Genomic DNA, 14,280 nt, shown 5'->3' with positions numbered 1-14,280 from the left:
ACCTCCTTCTTCCTCCTATATTGGGAGTGAGATTATGAAACTCTCTAATGGTCTTGCTGAAATAAATCTAAGCCCTTAAAAATGTCATCCAACCTCACAGTCCCTCATTATTAAGGGCTATAAACACACATTCAAAATAGGAAAATCTAAATGTTACTGAGTTAATGTTATACATTGAATTGGAGTCTTTCATGATTAGAGATTAATTAAAGGGAGGCTATCTGTCCACATGCATATGTATACAACAGCCACCCCACTTCCATGGCAGACACCTGATGTTTTCAGACCAGGAAAGGAAATGTCCAGCTTGGGTAATGATAACACCCAGCATAGCTAACAGGCTTTGGTTTCAGGAATGTCTCCCTATTCCCTCCTGGAAAAAGAAATGGAGCAGTGTGAGGAGCTACGGCAACTTCTCTGAGACGCAGGGCAGCAGTTGAACTGGGGAAGGGCCAGCTAATGAGTTTGGCTCAATGTGGGCTTCATGTTACTGCATAGGAAAGCTGGAAGCCCCCAGCTTGCTTGCACTGAGAGGGAATCTGGTTCTGATAGAAATCCTGCCACTTCTTTCCGAAGGGCACATCGTCCTTGAGGAAAGAGCCAACTATCATTCCTTACATGTGCCCTAGTTTTCACTGTCAAGTAAACTGAAGCCTCATTCAGGGACACTTGCCAAGCTCTTCCTTAGCAAAATGGACAAAGCAGAGCCAGGGCTCAGGGCAGTAGTCAGGAGGCCTCCCAGCGGCTGGGCTAAGCCGCTCTGGTGGAGAACAAATGTGAGACAGAGAGCAAGTGTGGTCAATGGAGCAATCCCAACATGTCTTTTTTCTCATTAATTCATTCATCCATTTATCTTTCATCCATCTAGCAAATCTTTATTGAGGACTTATTACGCTTTAGGCATCAGGCCGTCATGTGAGTTGGTAGGACTCATTTTGCTGAGTAGGGGTGGGAGGAGGGAGAAGAGGAAATACAGAACTCTAAAGAGAAAGAAGGAAGAGAATTAGCTTTTTTGAAAATTTTCTGTGCCTATTCTTTACACAGCTTATCTCATTGAGTTTAATCCCATCCCTATAATGTTGGCATTATAACGATTCTCATTTTATGATGAGAAATAAGCTTAGAGAGGTTGAGTTAGGCAAGTGCTGTGTGTGGCTCAAAAATCTTTTTCACTGTAGTGCACAGTCCTTGGAAGCTTACCATCTAGATGGGCAGGAACACATTCTCACGTGTATTGGATGAACCAAGAGTTGGTAGACTCCACCCAAAACATAAAGTAGTACCAAACATGAAATCACTTTTTATAAGTCATGAGCAGCTGATGACTTGAGGCTAGTTAGTGCCAAATGAGTGGCTTAAATGATGATACTGTGGGAAGTGCTCGTGGATGCCACTGGGGGATGAAATGAGATTTGTGATGGTCCTTGATGAAGAGATGGGCTTGGGACAGGTGGGATGACTGTTCCTGGCCTGTTCAGAGGACAGATTGTTGACCTGGTGGGCTGGGGTTTGGGATTTAGTCACATGCCAAGATGGAGAGGGCTGGGAATATAGGTTAGGGCCAGAGAAAAATGGCTTCAAGGTCTTTGAACTTCACAGGTGATTGGGATCTTGAGAAGGAACAAGATGTAGGAGATTCTTTCAAAACATGAATTTTGGCCATCACGGAACACAGGCTGGATCCTGCCTTAGGTCATGATTTTTCAATGCGGGAGAATATGGTGTAAACCAAAAACATTCATATATAGCTCTATTGGGCTCTTAGCCTGACTCAGGGCTACAATCCACACCCAAAAGGGGTGGATGTTTCCTGGAACATCTTAGAATTTTAAAATATTTTGAGTTCTTTGACTCACATCAAACTTATTGTGGAAACTCTTCTCATTAAGGTCATTAAAAAGGAGCACTGATAGCTCTCTCTGGTTATTGTTTAGCTGGAGGCACTGGACTCAGCTGGAGTCCAGTGGACTCAGGGGGTGTGATAATGTGATAATAATATTATGACTATGATAATTATAATTCAAAATATGATACTATTTTGAAATGTCACCTGAGGTTTCTTTTTCTTGAGCAGTGTAGATCCACTCTCTTGCCCTCCTCCATTTAGATAGTTGCTGTCACTTTCTCCATGCACTGGGATGGGGAGGGAATATACACTTGAACACAGATTTTCAATGGTAAGATCTGGACTTTTTCAGAGTGAAACGGATCTTGCAGTCAAAAAACCCTGAGTTTTGAGTATCTGGAACCAAGAATTGATAGGCCCCAAAATACAGGCCTACAGTAAAAACCACAGAGTGAGGTGGAATGTACAAGGTTGTGGAATAGACTGTGTAGATTGGAAGCAGAGAGAAAATGAGAGGAGAGCAAGCAAGTGGCCCTGCTAGGGCAACAAGGTCTGTGCATTTCCTACCGGGGACTTGGCCTGGTGGGGGTGTGGGAAGGACAGGAAGACCAGAAAGTCTTGGGGGACTTGTGAGCAAGAAGACGTGTGTGCCCTGGGTTAGATGTGTGTGCTCTCGGCTGCTTCAATAGAGTCAGGAGAGCAGATGGAGCAGCCAGGAGATTCTTGGCAGGGAGTGCCTCGGAACACAGAACAGCATGGGAGAGTGTTGAGAGTCTCAGTGTCCCACTGATGGGGCCCGGACGTGGCTGAGAGGGTGTAGGCAGACCTATAGAGGCCTTGTGGACAGAGCTGGAATGATCCGTGTGGACCAGATGACCCGCAAGCAAGGACTCCCTCAGTCCCACTCATGGGGCTGGCCTGATGACCACAGACCGACAGGGAGTGAATCTCTCAGGGGAGGCCAGAGTGGATGGCTTTTCCATTACCAGATGCCACAGAAGCCTTCTCATTTTTACTTACTCCCCACAGGAATGGGAAGGAGAAAGGAAAAGGAGAGAATTCTGAACTGTCTGAATATCTATCCAAAAGGAATACAGAAAATTCCTATGTCAGAGTTGACTTTAAGAGCTGACTTTAGATTAAGCTGTTTTCCATCAATGGAAATGGAGGGTTCTCCTAAGAGCCAAGTTCAGTTTAATTTTTAATTTTTTGTGTATGAGGACTGTAAAATTCACATCCTCTATATAATGTTTAAAATCATTTCCAATGGGCTGATTCTCTTACATCACAACTAGTCTGGCTTTTCTTCCCCCACCATAGCTCTCTTCTTAGGCATGCCCTTTCCCTGGGCTGAGCGTGGGCTGGTCCTCTCTTTGAAAATACAAGCTGAGACATAGGTTCCAGTATGCTTATCATCCATTTAATACTTTATCAGGATGCCATGTATTCCATTTATTTCAATGAAGACCACTGACTGAGCATCTGGTCTATGCCAGGCTCTGTGCTGAATGGTGAGGATCCAGGATGAGGGAACAGAAACATATAGATGTTAAAGCCACTTTCTAATCTTTCCACGGCTGAGGCGTAGCAGGTAGAGGTTGAAGGAAAAATGGAATAGGAGGTAAAACGTCGTGACTTGGTCACTTGGTGATTACAGAACCTTAATGTCTTTGGGCCTTGGTCTGCTAATCTGTAAAATTAGGGAGGAGGGAAGACCAAAAAAAAAAAAAAAATCTCCTTTAAGCCTTTTCCAGATGCTAAATTATATCAAACTTGTGATTTTCAAAAGTGAAGAGTTGTATAGTTAACTGAAGCCCTAGAAGGCAAGGGAGTTGATAGAAGACAGCGAATACAAGTACATTTGCTGTTCACTTCTGTTTAACATCTTCAGAGAAGTGGCAAAGTCCCACCTTAAGTAAATCATATGGGGGTGAGCACATCACTCATCACCAACCTGAGTAGTCCTGGCAGTGTTCAGGACCTAGGGAAGGAGTTTCTGGATGATGTGTACTGGACGGCCCACTCTTGCAATTCTTCTTCTTCTTCTGGAAGGGGAGAATCTGGAATTTAAGCTTATGCTACCGGGTGTGTTAGTTTTTGCCTATATTTACAAAGTAGAATGCCCACCTACAATGAGTACACAGATATCTGAAATCATCTGAAACATTGATGTATTTTCCTTGTTTACAATTTCTAGCTGCTGATCTCAATTTTCCACTCTGCTTTGCATTCATAGACACTTCCCCATACCACTCTCTCTTGACTCATTTGTTCATTCACTCACTCAACTCTCTACAAAAATTCATGGAGCCCCTATTGTGTGCCAGGCTTTGAGCCAAGCACTAGAAATGCAGAGATGAGGTGGAAGCTTCACAACTTAGCAGGGAGAGAAAGGGAAGCAAGGGAAAAATAACAGAAGCAAAAGTCAAACAGGCTGTAGTACTTGGATGATCTACCTGAGACCTACGGAGAAGCCTTGCTAGAGCTCTGCAGACAGAGCCCTGGGCTGCCCCTCATACCATACTTACTGGGGTTGTCTGTGGCTGGAACCAAGGGCTCGGGTGGGGGCTACAGTGGGAAGAGTTCTACACTGACCAAAGAACCCATCAAATGGTGACCATGTGACTCCTCTTCTATTTTTTATCTCTGAAAAGCAACAACCAATGATGAGAAACGGTGGTACCTCATATGTCAGTGGGGCTTCTGATGAAGTTGCACCAGATAATATAATAATATGGAAATGCAAATGTGATTTTAAAAAAATCCCAAAGAGTTTTATTTCTTTAATAAAACCTCTAGTCTGGGTTCTAGAAGCATAGACTCCTGTTGTGGAGTCCAGTTACTAGCTGGTGGGGAAATGGCGAGCCCAGTTTATGCATCTGGACAGGTACCAGGTAGGGAGATCCCACCTTCCTTAATCAGTGGCCAGCTCAGAACCTCTAAGTTTGGCACAGAAGGAGAACTTCATGGTGAGGGAAGAGGTTAGACCTCCTAGCCTAGTCTTTTCTCCCTCCCTCCCTCTTTTTCTGAGATTTGCCATTTCCTTGGAGAATCCCATGGATCACTACTGCCATTATCAATCAGATCTCAGGAGTGATGTTTAAACCCTTTAAAACCCTGGCCAAAGCTGAGACAAAACTCTTGGAGTACAACCAAGATAAGCTGGAATGTTCAACCTGACTTTACTAAAGACTGGGAAAGACAAGGGAGGAAACCTCCAGTGCGCATCATGTGCTTTGCTGACCCCAGAAGAGAAGAGAGTTTTTCCAAGACTCTCCTTCCGAGCTTCTAGTGTCTAACCCTGTAGTGAGTGCAACCTCAGCTCCCATTACCCAAGAGCTCTCTCCAATTTAATTTCTTGACCCCCAGAGAAAAATGCTGGACACTCCTATCTACCTAGATCCTTGTCTTTGCCATGTGATCAACACCAGGAAAGACCTCACTCTCCAACTGAAGGTTGTGGTCTTGCCCCTGAGGCTCACTTTAGGATCACCATGTCCAAATGCCTCACAAAACCCCTCACTATTCATGCACTTATGTATGCATGTGTGTGTGTTGGGGGGGTGAGGTCTCCTAATTAGGGAATGACTGGCACGTGATAGGAAAGGAGGAATAATAGGTGGAGGGAAAAAGGAGGAGAGGGGAAAATCTATGCCTAGAGGAAGGAAGAAAAGAGAGGAAAACTCCCTGTGTGCGCACCCCGGATCTGTCCCCAGTGTAGCCAATCTGACCATTTCAGCCATTGTCCACGGCTGCAGAGGCTCAGGCCTGTGCCTGGAGTGAAAGCAGAGTAGGCTTCGCTAATAATTGAGATGCCCACAGCAATCAGATGGCCAATTCCATGCCCCAGTTTTCTTCCCCTCACAAAAGGAGAGGAAGAACGTTGAGAAATGAGACTGAGTTCATAGACAAGCAAAAAGATAAAGATATCCAGAGTCTGGGGAGACAGAGGGAAGAGAGGCTGAGGGTGGGGAGATGTAGGGAGAGGCTGGCAAGAGATGCCAAAACAAACAACGGAGAAGGGAAATGCTCTCTCCACCTTTGCTTATTTCTTATCATACAGAGTAAACAAACGATATGACCTTGGATTGAGTAGAGGCTTTGGCACTGCATACAGACACAGGTAAGGAGTGGAGAGAAAGGAAGGGGGAAAACAGCCACACCAGGGGAACAATGGCAGAGAATGGACAGGAGGACAGCACTCTAACATTAGTGTACTTACATGTGCAGTGGATATATGGGAGAGAGTGTGTGAAAGCCAGCAAGCAAGAGTTTGTTTCTGTGCACTAACAAGAAAGAAAGATATCAGTCCTGAGATGGTAAGAAGGAAATCAGAGACCGTCTGTCCTTGTAATTTTCTGCTCTCTGTTCTAATCCACACAATGTAATTCTGGGAATTTCTCACTCTAGCTTTACACACTCAGAAGCCCAAGACCACAGGACAGAGGCTTTGGGCTACTCACAGGCTCTCCTCAACCTCTGGGGGCTGGGGTGCAGGAAGCTTGCTCCACTCCCAGCCCTCCAAGAGACTAGACTGACTCTCTCCAGGATTTGGTTCTGCTGCTGTTCCAGCCATGACCTCTCGTTCACCTCCCTGCTGTGTGTTCCTGAACCACGTATCTATAGACAGGCTGCCTCCCGACCCTAGACTCAGGCTGCCTGTCCCTGTAGCATTGGGGAGCTAATCAGAGCCCTTGTTTAGAGCCAACGTTTTCATTGTATTTACATTTCACAAATGAGTAAGAGGATCAGCTTATAAAAGCAAAAGAAAGTTGAGGTGTTCAACTTCTCTGGGCCTTTTAAGACAACAGACTTATATCCACGTGAATTTCCGGGAAGAAACCTCTAATTAAAGCTTATTGCTTCTCAGCTGCCATTGGCGGGCGATATGGCTCATCCTTCCTGTTCATTAGAGAAGAAGGGCATCCTAGGAGGGTTGGAGCCTCACAGAGCCTGTGCCTACCTTCCGGCCCACTCCCCCAGTGAGCTTGGGAGGATCCCAGTGCTGCCATGATGGTCCCATCACCCCCAGGCTTGTGATTTGGGATCCACACAGGATATTGCACCCGTGTTCTTGAAGGAAATGATAAGACCTCGGTCTACCAGTTGCATGAATGATTAATGAGGGGTAATTAGTCAAAGTTTGTTAAGCGTTTTGTAGACTCAAAATGCTGCCTAAGAGCTAAATGAAGAAGCAGAAGCAGCAAAAGCCAAAAGACCTGACATCCACCCAAATGCTGTGCACAGAATCCCAGACTGTTGGAGCTGAGGGAAGGAGGGATCACAGAGACCGTTTGCCCTGTGGTTTGCAAACTGCACATTGTAGGGCCTTCTGGGCAGTTGCGCAGCAACTGTCTCCCAGTGCTGCCTCCCCAGACAATCTCAACAGGAAAGGCAAAATAAAGTTCCACAAAAACCGTGCTCGCAGCATAACTTGAAAACAGAGGATGCCAAAAACTTCAAAATAACCTCAAGTGAAAAGAGACAATGCGTACCATCCCAGCAGGGATGTGATGTACTGTACTCCCGTCTATGCCCATCAGCTTGCAAACAGCTCCCTCCGCCCACACTCAGAGTCCTCCACTCGGGAGGACTTCGGTTCCCACAGCCCCTGGTGTGAGGAGCTCTGTCCAGGGGTCTGGGCAGAGAGGAAGTACAATGTCTCCCAGGTCTTCAGATAAAGGTTTAGTACGCCTCCCTGTATGCCTCTTCAAACAAAACAAAACAAAAGAAAACAAAACCAACTCTGAGATCAATTCTGTCCTTGGGGAAATTTAAGAAGCTTTAGGCCTATGCACAAATATTAAATCTAATATTTGGTTAGTCTGGCCCTGACCTGGTACCTCAATTTTAGGAGCTGAGTCCTTATCTGCCTAATTTGGCTGGTTAGGGCCCCCCTGCTGGTCTCTGGCGTCACCTTGGGATTCTGCTTGCCATCCCGCCCTCCTCCAGCTTGCACTGAGAGGATACTTTCCCTTTGGCTCCAGCTTCCCAGCAGATGATCCCAGACCCGGCTATATCTCCTTCTCTTACCCATGTCCCTCTGTCCTCCTGGAGTGCTGCTTCATCAACATCCCCTCTGATGTGCCCCAAATGGCAGAGAAGAGTGAAGTCACCTCCCAGAATCTGAGGGATCACTACAAGCAGAAAAGGTCTTTAAAGGCTGTTTTATCTTAAAATTTGTGTGGAGTTTGCAGTGGAGCCCGGTACATGGCCATGCTAGTTTTAATACAAAAATATCCCTCCACTCCAATCTTTTGGTAGAACTGAAGCTCTGGAAAGATGGACCACGTTGATTCTGTGTGTTTGGACACTCCCAGAACACCACTGCGTATCCTTATACCTCAAGGTACAAGTGTCCAAGTATGAGAAGCCTCAGTTTACTCCAACCCACTTGTTGGATCCTAGCCCCTCCCAAACTGCCCAGTGCCAAATGCCTTTAGCCATTCCTGTGTGGAGGAGGCACTGGAGCAGTGCAGTGAGCCTGATCTCAGACCTGTGGGGCAGAGCACTGAGAGCAGAGTCAGCCCATCCCTCCTCCTGGGATGTCCTTAGACTTCACCGAGGCCCTGAGTTGCACCAATTTACTGTTGGTCCAGTTTTTCTTGATGACTCATACCAATTGTTTCTACCATGGGTTAATTCAGAGTTACCAAGGCCATTGGGTCAAAGCCACCATGATACAGTCTTTAGACTTAAGGAAGGGTAGAACTAACCGTTTGATTTTCCAGTAAGTTCTAGGCACCATGTCATGTAGGCCGCACACAATGTCATATTTAATCCTCTCACAGACCCTGGCTAGGTACCGTTGTCTTCATTTCACATGTGAACTATCTAGTACTGCAGGATATAATGGACACATAGCACCCAGCAACTCAGGTAGGATTCAGACCCACATTTTTCTTATCCAAATCCTCCCCTCTTCCCACTGTTCATCATGCAGAGTCCCTTGCTTTTCTTCCTGTTGCATCTTTTTGCCTATTTTACTTGTTATGGCCTCTATCAAAGCATGAAAGAAACAGAGAGAGGAGGTGAGGCTGGAATGTAAGGATTCTGCTGTCAGCTGTTTCAGGAAGACGGAGAGGGTGAGGGAGAGATGGTGGATTGAAACCACCGTTTAGACTGATGTTTCTCTTATCATCTCTGGAATTAATTTATCTGGGTCCACTCTGTTCCCCTCACAGCCACAGATTTTAAGAAATGGCTACAGAGGGGCCTTAGAGACCTAAAGCGGAAACACAGCTTCACCAAGCCCCTCATCCGTCACCAGCTGGAGTCAGTCTCATTAATAACTGGGGCTTAATCCTCCACATTCAAAGAGACTCCCATTACCCAAAACAATAATTTTTTTAATTACCCAGGGAGCGTAGCAACTGCATATTGAATACTAAGGATGATTTAAAACTAATAAATACTTTTGGAAATTCCTTGAACATTTTAATGAATTAAAAGTTATGAAATATTTATAAGCAGTAACAACGCCATTTAGTACCATTAATAAAATAAATACATTAGTCAGAGAATGAAATTCATTACTATTTTACTACAAGACATTGATGTCAATGACTGAATATTGCTCCAAATTACTTGTAAAATAGACCAATTATTTTAGTGTGATTAATCTTTTCAATTATTTCTTTTATGTAGTTGTAATTTGAAAGTAATTTTCTTCTGGGAGTACAATGACCTCAGCACACTGGTTCCTTATTTATTTATATTTAAAAACCTTTTGTGTCTGCCCCTGTTTCCAGGCGATTTCCAGAGGTTGCATATCTAAAATAGTTGCCCAAGCAATCGTTATTGTTCCTAAGCGCTTTGCGGGGCATTTTTAATTGGCTTTATTAGCGATTATGAATAAGCCATTCCAAAGTAAGGAAGTCTCTGCCAAGAGCAGCTATGCATCAGTAGGGAAAGGAGGGGCCAGCCACAAGTTCCTTCCTGGTTCCACCAGCTGGGGGCCTGGCTGTTTCAGACTCCGTGCTGTCTGCCGAGGGAGGCAGCGTGACAAACATGCCAAAGGACTTTTAGGCTCTTCCCCAGCCTCCAACCATCCCCACAGGATTAAAGAGTCCTACTCCTTTGCGTGGCGTGAGGGATTCTGTGCAACCAGTCACAAAGGAAAAAAAGACTTTATCAGGGATAAAAGCATAGATGGTGGGGGAAGAGAAGCAGCTGCCATTGAAATCAGAAGAGAAGCAGCTGCCATTGAAATCAGAATGTAGGTCTGGGCTCTCAGAGTCTCTGCTGGAAATGGGGTAACCTTTCCCTTGGCCCAACAGTTCAGACAAGGCCCAGATGGAGAGTGAAAGGTGTATGTGAACCTGCAAACACAGCCTTGGATAGTTGTACAGAATTATTCAGCCCTGATTCCAGAATGAGGACATTCAGCTGAGTCAGGGGACCCGAGAGGGAGAGAGGGCAATGGTATTTATTGTGGCAGCTGTGCTAGGGGCTCTACACACCATATCAGTTTTAATTTCCCAACGAACCTATAATTGTATTATTAGCCCCATTTACTGATGGGAAAACTGGAACTCAGATTTTAAAAAACTCTTCCAAGCTCAACTGGTGGGAAGTGGTGGAGCTGGGATTCCACACTCATTCTGTCTGATTCCAAAGCCTGTAATCTGTCTCCTACATTGTAACAAGAAAACCTTTATTCAGTGCTTACCATGAGAAGAGCACTGTTAGTTGTTAATTGGAATACAGAGATTAAAAAAAAAAGACATAGTCTTTGATTCTAGGAACTTAGCATCTATTGAATAAGACACATAAATAACTCTGGAAAGAAGTAGACTTTTCTAAAATAGAAATATATGGAAACATAGTTCTGAGCTGAGACTTTGGCAATGATACCACCTGAGCTGAGATTTAAAACAAGTGCAGGGGGCTGGCCCCGTGGCTTAGCGGTTAAGTGCACACGCTCCGCTACTGGCGGCCCGGATTCAGATCCCGGGTGCGCACCGACGCACTGCTTCTCCGGCCATGGTGAGGCCGCGTCCCACATACAGCAACTAGAAGGATGTGCAACTATGACGTACAACTACCTGCTGGGGCTTTGGAGAAAAAAAGGAGGAGGATTGGCAGTGGATGTTAGCTCAGAGCCGGTCTTCCTCAACAAAAAGAGGAGGATTAGCATGGATGTTAGCTCAGGGCTGATCTTCCTCACACACACACAAAAAAACAAATGCAGGACTTTGAAAGACAGAATGCGAATGGGGGGAGGGAGAGCACTCTTCAGGAGCGCAGCTGGAACAGAAGCTTGAGGCGGGGAGGTGTGTTTGGAGAAATGTGAGTAGATCTCAGTGGCTAGAGGAAATCATAATTTTAATCTTGTCTTTTAAACAGTACAGTCCAAAGATAAATTATGGGCAGGAAGTTTTAGAAATAGGGAGTTAAGAAGGAGAATGTTTTGAAAATAGGGTTCACCTTCCACCTGGAGAATACAATGAGAACTAAGTGAGGACGCCAGACTGTGGCAACCCTTTCTCCCTGGCTCTCACTTCCAAGCAATAGATCCTACCACTGCAGCACTGATACGATCCCTTGAAGTGACCAACCCAGATGGCGGCCACCTTGGTGAGGGTCCCAGGTTGGCAGTGCTGTGGCTCTCATCACCCACTTGGCATTGGTTATTATTAACATTGCAAAGTTTTGGAAGAGGCGTCAGAAGAGCCAATTAGTTTCTACGAATAGCAGTTTCTCCATGAGAAGCTGAGCAGCAGCAAGGGGGCAGCTTGGTTTTAAAAGGCTTCAGGCCAGGTGAGGCTGAGAGAGATTAGATGGCTCAGAGCATCACCCACAACGCACCGCTGCAACCATCTTCTCATTTGTCCCTTCTGATTAAGGACAGCTTTGGGACAACCACTGACATATTGTTATTCCTATTTTAATTTAAAACCAATCAATGTGCCAATTCTGGGGGAGATCTTTAATGTCCCTTCTGGTCGGAAAAGGTGGTTAGTCTACGGCAAATAAGAGCTGGAAAGGGACTTCAATCCCCTGATTGCTGGTTCAGTGCTCGTTCTGTGGTTTTTCTGAGAAAGGCACCTTGGCACTAGTTTGGAGGACGACGTCTTTACAAATGGAGCACCTACTCAATACCTCTGGTGCAAATTAATGTAAGTCAGGGATGCCCTTTGGGGAGCAGTTTCTGTGCAAAGTAGAATGGAGATCTCAAAGCTACCACACCAAAACTCAGTTCTAAGAGAGAAGCAACAAGTTTATATCAATGTCAGTATGCTTTCAGTTTAGTATTTACTCAGTAAATGTCTGTCAGATGAATGAGTGAATGCACGGATGGATGGATGGATGAGTCTACCACATAGAGAGTTTTCTGCTGGCAGCCCCGAGACAGAGTGCCACAGTAATCTCCATTTTACAAGCACATTTTGCAAGCACTGAGTATCCTGCTGGGGTGTTGTCTGCTGTTGGAATAGAAAATGCCCAGTTTGGGCTAGGCTGCCAGGAACCCATGAGGTAATCTCTCATTTTACCCAGCTGGATTTTGGAGCCTATTCCGGAGGCTGATGGGTTCCACATGGCTGGCCAAAGATTAGAATCTGTTTGTTCAGCTTCTCTCATTACCTCTTGTCCCCTCTTGGCTAAGGAGGACATCCTCCCCTGTCCATCACTGTCTTTGGAGGACTAGGAGAAGTGAGAGGGGACAAGGCTGGGAGATGCCACACATTTTTTTACTGGAAACATTCATACTAGCTCCATGCCTAGCATCTCAAAGCTAGGACCCACCAGGGTAAGAATTTGCCTTATGAAAATGGCCCATATTCAAAGTATAATAGCCTTGTGCTTAGTCTTAATTGTTTAAAGAAGGCGTGGTTAATCTAACTATTTTCATCTATCATATTTTAAGTAAGTTCAGAATCATACGATCAAAAGGCTGGAGTTAATAGGAGAGTTGAAATCAGACTGTCCAGTGGTTCTCAAACTGTATCTCACGTATTTCATGACACCCCCCATTTGGAGGGGGGTGTCAAGGGCTGTGGAGCAGGTGAATTCTGTGCCCCCCACCTTTACTTCCCCTAAGGCAGCTCTGCTTGTGTAATTTTATATAATGGACTTCTATATAAGACTTTGAATTAAGGGTTCAACCACTACAAAATGTTTAAAGACCATGGATCTAGTTCAAACGCCCTCATGTTAGGCTCAGAGAGGTTAAGATATCTGTGCATTTTCAACTCTTTTGGGACATGTGTTTTAGGTATCCATGGTAGTGGGACTGCATTTGACACGTTGGATTCCTCCCCCGTCCTGAACTACAGAAGTTAGTGAAATAACCCCTCATGGGTAATGTGAGGATTATGACACCCTCTCTGCTGAACGGGTCAGAGGAGGTAATGTGTATGAAAGTGTCTCGATAGGGTAAGGGACCAAGAGTACTTGCTGAGAAATCTGTTAGTGAGCTGAATGTGGCTCTGACCTGAGAAACCTCAGACACGATTCTTGCAAGTTCCTGAAAGAGAAAGGGAACTATGGTGGCCTGCAATAAAGTGTATTTAGGCTCATACAGGAGCCATTTGCAGTTCTTTGATTTTCACGGATGGGGGCGTCTACTGTTGACCAGTGGGTGGTCACCTAAAGTACCTTTGACCAACCAGGGCAAGGAGAAGGAAATTCCAAATTGGTTTCTTAGAAAAACTGAGAACTTGACAACCATAAGTTGGAGGTAGAAATCACATTGGAGTAGTCAGTAATTATTGTGTCAAAGTTCAAGGTAAATCTTTGGGTGTTTGTTCATTCATTTTCCACATGGTGAGAGAGGATGCTTAAGAAGTATTAGATGCTTTCTGGGCTTCTTTCCAGCAGTGACCTTCCACAGGTATTAGCAGCATGTGGAGCTGAGAGCATGGATGCTGGAGCAGAAGACCTCCTTCCCAATATCAGCTGTGAGACTTTGGGTAAATTACTTAGGTCTCTGTGTCTTGATTTCCCTATCCATATCATGGGAGTGCTGATAATAATAATATATACCCCATGGTGTTTTTGTAGGATTAAATGAGTTAATACATACAACATGCATAGAACAGGCCCTGGTGTATAGAAGGTGCTAGATGAGTGTTTGCAATGATGTATATTTTTATGAGCTGCTCAGAGGCACACTGATCTTTTTCAAATCCTTTTCAAGAAGCTAGTCCTTCCTGCCCATTCTGACATGTGTTTTTCTACAAGTTTCTCTGAACGTGAGGAATCCTGATGAGTGTCCTGCATAATCCTATTGTTCTGGGTTGTCTGATGAAGAAAGGTTTTTGTGAATAAGGGAAGAGTTCCCTGGGACCCCAGGCATTGGTGTCTCTGGGGGCTGATATCCCTCCTGTCAGTGCTGAATATACAAACTGCTCTTTTAAGATCAGAGAAAAATCTCTTCCAAGCAATTTCCACACACTGCTACTTTCTTTTGAAAGTAGTAAGGTAATAGC

General features: G+C 45.0%; 1 protein-coding gene across 1 annotated transcript in view; it reads right to left on the bottom strand.

Annotated features, from left to right (window-relative positions):
* Positions 1–14,280, bottom strand: part of ALK (ALK receptor tyrosine kinase) — a 693,809-nt gene that overhangs the window by 164,769 nt on the left and 514,760 nt on the right. The window lies entirely within an intron of this gene.

Source organism: Diceros bicornis, chromosome 12 (assembly GCF_020826845.1).
Source record: "Diceros bicornis minor isolate mBicDic1 chromosome 12, mDicBic1.mat.cur, whole genome shotgun sequence".
Classification (NCBI taxonomy): Eukaryota; Metazoa; Chordata; class Mammalia; order Perissodactyla; family Rhinocerotidae; genus Diceros; species Diceros bicornis.
This window is presented reverse-complemented; position numbering and strand designations above follow the sequence as displayed.